The following is a 10,470-nucleotide window of genomic DNA, read 5'->3' on the forward strand; positions in this document are numbered from 1 at the left end:
GAAAACTCTGGGTTTCCGGTCCTACGACGCTGGTTCTCTTTTTAGCAGGCTAGATCTCGTGATTCCGCCGAATGGTGACCATTTCCGTCCCCAGCATATTAAATGTATAAAAACAAGTAATAATATAAAATAAATTACATTTTATTATTAAACAAATCACCATACACATGAATCCTTGTAGAAATTAAAGATTTATAATTTTTTTATTATAAAAAGGCATCCAAAACACCTCGAAACATAGCCTTTGTTGCCTGTCCCCACAGCCAAACGCTACATTTTACCTCAATGCATAATGAATAAAATCCTTCCAAAATCTTTTTTTTTTTGCATTTAAGTGTGACTACATACTCTATCTACACTTTAAAAAAACATTTCTTATAAAAACTTAATTCAATTTTGGTTAAAATTCACATTTTAGTCGCGTCCCAAGGTTTTCACTCAGTGCTGTTACCTAAACACATTTCCCCCTCTGAAAATGTTGGAACATTCCATCGCTCTCATGTTCAGCAGGAAGTGACATCATTTGGATCATTTGAAAATCATGGGAAGATCAAAAGTAAGTTCTCTCATTCATTTTTCCTTAAATGTAATGATATTGTAGCTGTGTCAGAGACGGTAAGTCTCAGAGTTATGTCCTGTTACCTAAATTATCTGTAAGATGGTATTTGTTGAAAAAAAAGAGAAATATTCAGTTAAATCTTAAGAATGTCCTCTGTGTGCTCAAGCTATTAGCATAGATGCTATGTAGCTAGATTTCACAATTGCTAATTTAATGCTAAAAACTCATTGCTGTTACCCTCATTGCTGTTACCCAAAAAAAATAACAGCACTGAGTGGCGGTAACAGCAATGAGTAGTGCCCTCTTTTATATGAATTAAAAGAATGCATGAATGTAAAGAGTATAATGAATGAATTAATATTAATAAGCCTAACTATTATTTTGTCATCTGAGATCAGTTTATAATGTAAATCATAATTTCAGGGACCCAATCAACCATTGAGTGCTGCTGAAAAGCAGCGGCGCTATCGCGCACGACGTGACGCAGATCCAGAGAGGAAGGCAAGATATTTAGAGAAGGAAAAGAAAAAGTACAGGTCAGACCTAAAATCAGGCATAAGGAAGAACATTGGTGATGTCAGTGCCAGAGAGCAGCGGAATGTTCGCAGAAAGTGGAGGGAGACGTATCGTAGGGTGAAAGAGAGAAAAGGGGCACTGCAGGACCTTGTCACTCCTCCACACAGCCCTGAGCCAGCACAAGCTGTAGATGTGCAGCCCAGCTCCTCAAGGTTTAGTTTTCATTTGTTTATGTGTGTTGTGTATCTGTGTATCTTTCTTACAGTGCTACGCATAACCAGTTATTACAGTATAGTTACAAAGTAGGCAATGGAAACATTCAAGCTAACATGCAATGTGTATTTATTGTGATGAACTTGTGTTTTAGACAACGGGATGAAGGACGGCGAAGGACCAGGAGAACCAAATATAAATTAGAAAAACAAATTGAAGAGTTACAGGGTCTTCTGACTCAAGAAACAAGAAGAAAGGAAAAATATAGAAAACAAGTACAACGGTTGAAAGGGAAAAATGAGTCTCCACGAACAAAACTCAAAAGAAAGATTAGAGAGCTTCCATCTGCGACCATTCGAAAGACTCTCTTTTTTCATCATGCTTTGATTGACAACATTAGGAACAAGTTAAAAAATGCACAGGGGGAGAGGGAAAGGCAAATCATTTCAAAAGTCCTAATGGGGAAGGTTCTGAGGAAGTACAAACTGCAACGACTTCTCCAGAATTCGCTTGGTTTTTCTAAGTCAAGGTGGTTGAATGTGACCGACGGCTACACCTACAAACGAAGGCGAAACAGAAGGGTAGGGAATTCTCTGGTGGATAGCGTGAGGGCTTTCTACGATAGAGATGATGTAAGCCGAATTACCACTGGGAAAAAGCAGACCATCACTCTTAAGAAAACGAAAAAGCAAAAACGGTTCCTTTCCGATACCATGAAGAACTTGCACCTAAAATTTCTGGCCGAAGAGAGATCCATCTCCTATTCCCTTTTTTGTTCCCTTCGTCCATTCTGGGTTGTGGCGCCAACACTGAGTGATCGGGACACATGCATGTGCAAGATGCATGAGAATTTGACATTCATCGTTCAGAAGCTTCACCAACTCAGGGTCATCAACACCGTCAACTTGGACGAGCTGGTGAAATCCATCACATGTGACCCTGAAAACATCAAATGCATGTATGGTGAATGTTCAGAATGCAAAGACCTCTCTTGCCCAGTGTCAGAATTAGTGTCAGCAGAGAGTGGGGTAACTTACCTGCAGTGGGCGACAGTGGAGAGGGAACATAAGAACGACCCAGACAAGTCATCAAAGGTCACCCTGAAGAAGGAGTTCCAGACCACTCTTGCCAACCTCCTGGACCAGCTTAACATCCAGCTGCATAGGTTCACAAGGCATGCGTTTAACATCGGAAATCAGTACATCCATTACAGGGCACTGAGAAATGGTTTGAAAGCCCATGAATGTGTAATTCATGTAGACTTTTCTGAGAACTACTTGTGCAAGTACAGTGCTGAGATCCAAGCTGTCCACTTTGGAGCCTCACACCAGCAGGCAACATTGCACACAGGCGTGCTTTATGTACATGCCACCCCCAGTCCGGTGTCCTTCTGCTCAATATCTCCATCAAGAGTAAAGGGCCCGCCAGCTATCTGGCAGCACTTGTCCCAAGTGCTTGACCATGTGAAGAGCACATACCCTGACGTCACTACAGTCCATTTTTACAGCGATTGTCATGTCCAAGAAACTTATTGTGAAAGTTTATTCGTTATGTTAGAGTTGTCATGTCCCTTTGTCTTGTGCTTTATGTCTATACCCTTAATTATTTCTTCCTCTCATTTCAGGCCTCCACGCTCCCCGCCCCTTTTCTGTCTCCTGCGTCCTTGATTATTTTCCCCGCCCTGATTGTTTCCAACTGTGTCCCCTTTACCTGTGTATATATTGTGTTAGCTCCCTCCTGTTAATTGTCAGTTCGTTGTCTCTCGAAGACCACGTATCGGCTTACCTCACGGACCTTTCCACGGACCTTTCACGGACCTATGCTATAGATCGCATTATAGTTTTCCTCGAAAGAGTGGTTTTGTTTTCCTTGTTTTATTACTGTGCAAATTCCAGTAAAGTCTTTATTTTGAAACGCTATCTGAGTCTGAGTTTTGAGTCGTGCAATTGAGTTCATGCCTCAGTGTTCTCCCCTTGACAGTACGAACTGACCATCAAAATGAACTCAGCCGACTCAGATCAGATTAAGAACGCTATCCGTTCTCAGGGCCAACGTCTTGGGCAACAAGAGGAGCGTATGGCCACCATGCAGCAGGGAGTGCAGGATCTAACCAGCAGCCAGGGGGAACTACAAACATCGTTGACGACCCAAGTTAATCTACTGGCAGCAGAGGTTCAGCGTGTGCTCACTCACCTGCAGGCTGTTTCTTCTCCTACGACTCCTCCGGTTCCAGCGGTGACCGGATTCGATCCCAACCGGGTTACTGAGCCGCACAGTGCTTCCATGCGTCTGGCTCCACCCGAAAGGTACTCCGGGGACTCAGAAGGCTGCCGGCCGTTCATCGTGCAGTGTGAGTTACACTATCACCACCAACCGGCTGTTTTTCCCACGGACATTTCCAAAGTGGCTTTTATGATCTCTCATCTCTCCGGCCGAGCAGCAGCGTGGGCCACGGCAGAATGGTCCCGAGGCTCGCCTATCTGCGGGTCTCTGGAAAACTTCATAGACACTATGAGGAAGACCTTCGATCAAACCACGCCGGGCAGGGAAGCAGCTCGGGCTCTGATCAAGCTGCGACAACATCAGCGGAGTGTGGCTGACTACGCCATCGAGTTCCGGACTAAGGCAGCCGACAGCGGCTGGAACTCCGCTGCATTGTTTGACGCTTTCGTCAGCGGTCTCTCGGATTCTTTACAAGACCAGCTGGCGCCTCTCGATCTGCCCGCTGATTTGGACTCTGTCATATCCATGGCTTTACGTATAGACAATCGTTTGACGGAGAGGAGAAGGAATAAATCCAAGGATGCGGTTGATCCACCTCTCCAGAGGAGACGCTCGCCGCTGGATATTACTTCTTCTTGGAGGCCCCGTCACCCCTCACCACCTGCGTTCCGGACAACAGCGCCCCCTGGCTCCGTGGAGGAGCCAATGCAGTTGGGCCGCGCCAAGCTGTCGCTGGCAGAACGTCAGCGTCGATTCAGGGAAGGTCTGTGTTTCTACTGCGGGCAGCGCGGACACCCACAAGCGGCTTGTCCGGTAAAAGAGGAGGCTCACCAATGAAGAGGAGTACGTTGGTGAGCCGGATCTCTTCCTCTGACTTTCCTCCTCGCACCCTGACCCGGATCCAGGTAAAAATCAGAGACAATGTAGTTACTCATGGTGTTCTCATTGACTCAGGGGCGGACGAAAGTCTTATGGATTGGGGTTTAGTTAAAAAATGGGACATAAAAACTAAACCTCTACCCCAGCCTCTTGAAGCGAGTGCTCTCGATGGGCGGCTGTTGTTTAAAGTGACTCACCAAACGGAGCCTTTAGAAGTAAGATGTAATTAAAACCATTGAAGGAGAGCGCTATGGTTCCCACCGTCAAACCCCCCCCGCCCCCCCGGATGATCGATGGAGGTCCGGTTTACACGGTCAAGTCACTATTGGCTAGTCGGAAAAGGGGTAGAGGGCGACAGTTACTGGTTGACTGGAAGGGTTATGGTCCTGAGGAGCGGCAATGGATTCCTTCCCGCTTCATCGTGGACAAAAGCCTCATTGAGGATTTTGACCGCCTCAACTCAGAGGAGCCTGGGCCGTCAGGAGCCGTCCCTAGAAGGGGGGGTACTGTCATGTCCAAGAAACTTATTGTGAAAGTTTATTCTTTATGTTAGAGTTGTCATGTCCCTTTGTCTTGTGCTTTATGTCTATACCCTTAATTATTTCTTCCTCTCATTTCAGGCCTCCACGCTCCCCGCCCCTTTTCTGTCTCCTGCGTCCTTGATTATTTTCCCCGCCCTGATTGTTTCCAACTGTGTCCCCTTTACCTGTGTATATATTGTGTTAGCTCCCTCCTGTTAATTGTCAGTTCGTTGTCTCTCGAAGACCACGTATCGGCTTACCTCACGGACCTTTTCACGGACCTTTCACGGACCTATGCTATAGATCGCATTATAGTTTTCCTCGAAAGAGTGGTTTTGTTTTCCTTGTTTTATTACTGTGCAAATTCCAGTAAAGTCTTTATTTTGAAACGCTATCTGAGTCTGAGTTTTGAGTCGTGCAATTGAGTTCATGCCTCAGTGTTCTCCCCTTGACAGCGATGGCCCTTGCACCCAGTATAGGCAGCGGGGTAACATGTTCTTGGTTAGCACTGAGCTATTCAGCCGTGGATTTAAGGCAGGGACATGGAACTTTTTTGAGGCAAGTCATGGGAAGGGTGCCCCTGATGGCATAGGAGGAGCACTGAAGAGGAAAGCAGACGGTATAGTCTGCAAAGGAACAGACATACCTGGTGCTGCAGAGCTGTATTCTGCACTGCAGGGAAGTGGAACCTCGGTCAAGTTGTTTTTTGTCGATGAACAAGACATCGACAGAGCAGTTTCAGGGATGCCAAATGATTTGCCTCCTCTTCCGTCCACCATGAGGATGCATCAGGCAGTGACTCTTTCCTATGGAGAACTGACCTACAGGGATGTCAGCTGCTTGTGCACAGCGGCACAAAATCTCCACTGTGAATGCTTTGATGCAAAGCATTTTACATTTAATCATCCACAGGCAGTTCCTACAGCATCCACAGCATCCACAGCATCCACAGCATCCACAGACATCGCAGAGTGGCAAAGTCCTGAAACTGTTGGCCAGTGGTGCGTCCTCAAGTACGATGGTGATCTGTACCCTGGCGTTATCACTGACATCTGTGAAACGCATGTTGAGGTCCGCAGTATGGCAAAGATAGGGATCAACAGGTTTTTCTGGCCAGCCCGGGATGATATTCTTTGGTACCTGTTGGACGAAATTGTGTCAGTCATCACACCACCTAAACCAGTCACATCACGTCACATGGAGATTGACAAAGAAATCTGGGCAAAGCTACAGAATGTCTTAGAAGAGGTCAGTTACTTATATTTTGTAGACAGTATAGAATATTTTCAAATGTATTGGAAATGATGGTCAATGCATAGATCCAAGAACATAACATCTTAACTTTTTGTCTGTGGCCATTTTACCTTTTTCAGATATAAAGAACCAGGACTTCAGATCTCTCTTTCTCTCACAATCTAACAGACACTCACTCACTAGGACTTCAGATTTCTCTCTCTCTCCCTCACATGGACTTTAGATACAGATACAGTATCTATCTCTATCACACACACACACACACACACACACATTCAAACAATCAGTTTGTTATGGAGGCTATGTTTTCTGTTCAGAAATTGTTAGAAGCCACTGTGGTGCATCTGATTAAAATGCAGGAGATGATGTAGGCTACTGTTCAAAGTTGAGGTCTATTATTCTCTTACACACACACACACACACACACACACACACACACACACACACATTGCACTACTTCCTACATAACAATTTACTCCACACATTCTAACTGCTAAACATCAAAGGCTATTCTTAACCGTAGCCTAATTCGGACGGTAACTAACAATGACTATGTTCATGTTTCTAATAAACCTCGAGAGCATTTACAGTGTACATTAACAAACAGAGACTGATAACACTATACACTAAACATTATAACATAACTAAACAAAAGGAACATAATGGATACTCACAGGTATGACAATCATTCACAGTAATATCCGCGTCTTATCCTCGGCATCTCCAGCCAACTGCTCCGGTATTCCCGCCACTGGGTGCCATCAGCGCAAGCGTCCCCCAGACTCGCACTCCGATTGGCTACACGTGTGTAGCCATCAGGTGTGCATGCTCTGACTGAATGACTCAGCAGAAGGGAAGGGTCTGTTCACGTGCACTGTCACAAACACGAACCAACAGTCCTTCGCAACACAGTTCATATTTTAATAGGGGCTTCTTCTTGACTCCTGCTATTCTGTTTCTAATGTTTTGTAATGAGATATTTTTTATATTACCAATAGCAACAATGTATTTTAACATGATGTTCTATGTATTGTGTCAAAGCCAGTGCAACACTGAGCTACACAGTCCCACACTCACTCATTCACACACACATGCAATCAAATACTCATTCCTGTTACCTATTTTTTTTTCCTGTTACCAAATGTTTTTTCCGGTTTCTAAATTGTTTCCTCCAAAAATAAAGAAAACAGACTGTATTTTTACAATCATATTGGTTCCATCAGTTGTCTGATTGCTTAATTAAATAAATGCTCAATCTTTGGATGAAATTACATTTTTTTAAATGTCCTTTAAAAGAAAAAGGCTGATGTGCATTCTTAGAGAAATACAAATCCGTTCGAAATATAGTGATTTTTTTGTCATAAATATTAATATTTCATCATGTAATCAACCATTTCTTCTACATTACGTCTTTTTCTAAGAAAAAACAATGTATGTGGTTGATATTCTTTTAAACATTGGTTTTAAATGGCATTTGAGTTTCGGTAACAGCACTGAAAAAAATGCAATGATCATCAGCTTTCACAAGTTGTAATAAATTAAATAAAGTAGCCTGAGATTGACCAGTACTGATTTTGAATGAGTAAATGTGTATATTACTAAATTCTATGTTGAAATGGAATGAAAAATGAAGTTTAATTTTGAAGATTTACCACAAGCAAATGGTCACCATTCGGCGGAATCACAAATGCTGAGCGGCTAACCTGTCCCGGAGCAGGTTAGGTTGCAGGCTAAGGGATCAACTCAGTGAAAGCACTGCCTGCTGACCAATCAGAGCTCAGTGTGCAGAGTTTAAAGTGATCAAGTCATATTACAGGAGAAAGGAAATACAGAAAAGCTGCCGTTGCAGGAAAGACGGCCGGCAAAAATCTCTGACTGTGTGAACGTGAACATTAATAGAATATCACCTGCCATCTTCAGAGCAATCTGACTATTATAACATTAGCGTTAAGAAAGCTTACTTAAATATCTGCCACAACATAAGTAACCGGATCAAAGTAACATTAAGTACAGTCCGCGGCACTTAGTGCAGACGTCGATGTGTCCCATTATCATTCATATCACATCATATCATAATGTATCATATATTTCCTTATCTGAGTCAGCTGAGCCGTATCTGGCCGTGCCGTGCAGTGTGTCACATAGGCTACTGTATGCAGAAGTATTATTTTAAGCAACACATTAAGTTGACGAAACACTCGAGTCAAATGTAATTAAAGTCAGATCGTGTCTTAGACGGGGCAGTGATATCCTAAACCTGTTAATGTACGCATCCAACAGGAGTGTTGAAAATAATCGTTTCTACGATGCATTGCGATGCGGACGTGGACGATTCGGTATCGATGCAGTGACGGAAGATAATCGATTATAACGTAGTAACGTTGCTTCCTGATTTTCCGGCCGCGGCTTTACTATAATGTTTTTTTTTCTGTCACTTTAATATCAAATCGGACGGTGACGCAGAGATCAGGAAACAGACGTGACAGCGGCACAGCAACACCAAACACGGAGCAGTCTGCTTTATCCACCAACACAAGAACACCAGTCCAGATCCAACAGCAGAAGGACCCGCTCTGAATCACTCCGTGTCGCTGCGGCTCAGAGACACAGGGATTTATGTTTTTCAAAAATAATCGCGTTACAATCATGTCAGGTTTTTGGTGGATTTAATTAAGTCTTGGATTGCAGAGTATGAATGTCCTCTAGCAATTTTCAGACGATATAGGCCTATGCGTGTGTAAAGTTTGTGAAGGCAGGAGGAAAAAAGCTTCCGCGATCACCGTCTCCTCTCCGTTCCTCCAAACCCCGCCACCTCCGTGAAAATAATGAGTGACAGGCTGATAGTGACCTGATAGAAACTTTAGTATTCACTTAATCACTGATTGAGATATGATGAAGCTTACTTAATCTCATACATTCATGGGATTTATGTAACAGTAAGACAGAGAATGTAAGTGTGCACCCACATGCAGTATTTTTGTTTGTATATGCTGTTGTAAATACTCCTGTTGTCTGCTGTGTTCAGACTCAAGTCATGTTTGTGATGCCACATTCAGGACATTCAGTGTCCTTTTTTTAATAGAAGACTGTTGCTAGAAGCTGCAGCTAGACTGCAGAAGCATTATTTTTTTAGTTTTTGAGGATGGAACAACTTCACACACAGATATAGGGAGGCTAGACCTATGCAATTCATTTATTTTGGTTTATAAATTAATGTCAAGACATTTATGTTATTGATTTCTGAAGCACTTCCTAAATAATAAAAAGAGAGTTCATATGTATTTACTGCATGTATGCATTGATGAAAAATAAGCCATGTGCAGTAATATAGAAAATTGAGGATGCAAGGCATTGGTATGCATCGGGATGTCGAATTGAATCGAATCGTTGACAGGATAATCGTAATCGAATCGTGAGACCAGTGAAGATGCACAGCCCAAGCATCCAAACACTTTCTCTTTTACCAGCTGTATTCACCTTGCAGCTATGTGGCTTTTATCCTGGATAAAGTGTCATGGATGTTTAAAGTTTAACTTCTTCATATGTCTAATATTATAGTTGACTTTTCATTCAGGAAGTATGACGCTGCGCTGTCAGTACGCTTGTCCATGTTTGTGTGATTGGTTGAATGCTCCAAATACCACCCCTTTCATGTGAACGCGCACCTAACTAGATAGGGCACGGCTGGCTTGAGCGATCCACTTGATAACCCGCGTCGTAGTACAGTTTAGCGAGAGCGCGTATGTTTTGGATTAGGCCAACCGGCTAACTGGATTAGGCCAACCGGCTAACTCAAACATCCAGGTTAGGTTGAACCAGCTTCGTAGTACAGGCCTCAGGCGTCTCCAAACATTCAAGCGTGGTCTGCTGCAAGCGAGCGGCAGGAGCGGGGCTGTCAGCATCAGCTGTGTGCTTGGCTTGCTGTTTAAAACACCTTTTTTTGTATCCATATCTCTTGCTAGAATCTCCCACCATCCAACTAACAACAACAACGTCAAGCCTTTGGGTTCTGAAACTATGGGGCGGGCCGAGGACAAATACACATGCGTTAATCGCACATTAAAATAATTAGTGTCGTTAAAAAAATATTGCGTTATTAACGCGTTGACTTGACAGCCCTAACAAAATTACATGGGTCAACTGTAGTTTCAACTTAAACATAGTCATTTAACAAATTGAAAACAAAGTGTGCTCCACACATTCTGATACTAAATATTGCTTTTTAGTAAAAGAAACCTTGGATTTCCCTCAGAGGTTAAAAGATAACATCCGTAACTGGCCTAATGAGGTTATCTCCCAGGAGAG

General features: G+C 43.2%; 1 long non-coding RNA gene across 1 annotated transcript; it reads right to left on the reverse strand.

Moving 5' to 3' along the window:
• Positions 1 to 1,400: 1,400 nt before the first annotated feature.
• LOC307047517 lies at positions 1,401 to 2,730 on the reverse strand. The gene is made up of 2 exons (XR_013810462.1): positions 2,326 to 2,730; positions 1,401 to 2,227 (listed from the first exon to the last, which is right to left on the reverse strand). It is a non-coding gene; the product is annotated as an uncharacterized lncRNA (long non-coding RNA).
• Between the last annotated feature and the right edge of the window lie 7,740 nt (positions 2,731 to 10,470).

Source organism: Notothenia rossii, assembly GCF_949606895.1.
Source record: "Notothenia rossii genome assembly, chromosome: 7".
Classification (NCBI taxonomy): domain Eukaryota; kingdom Metazoa; phylum Chordata; class Actinopteri; order Perciformes; family Nototheniidae; genus Notothenia; species Notothenia rossii.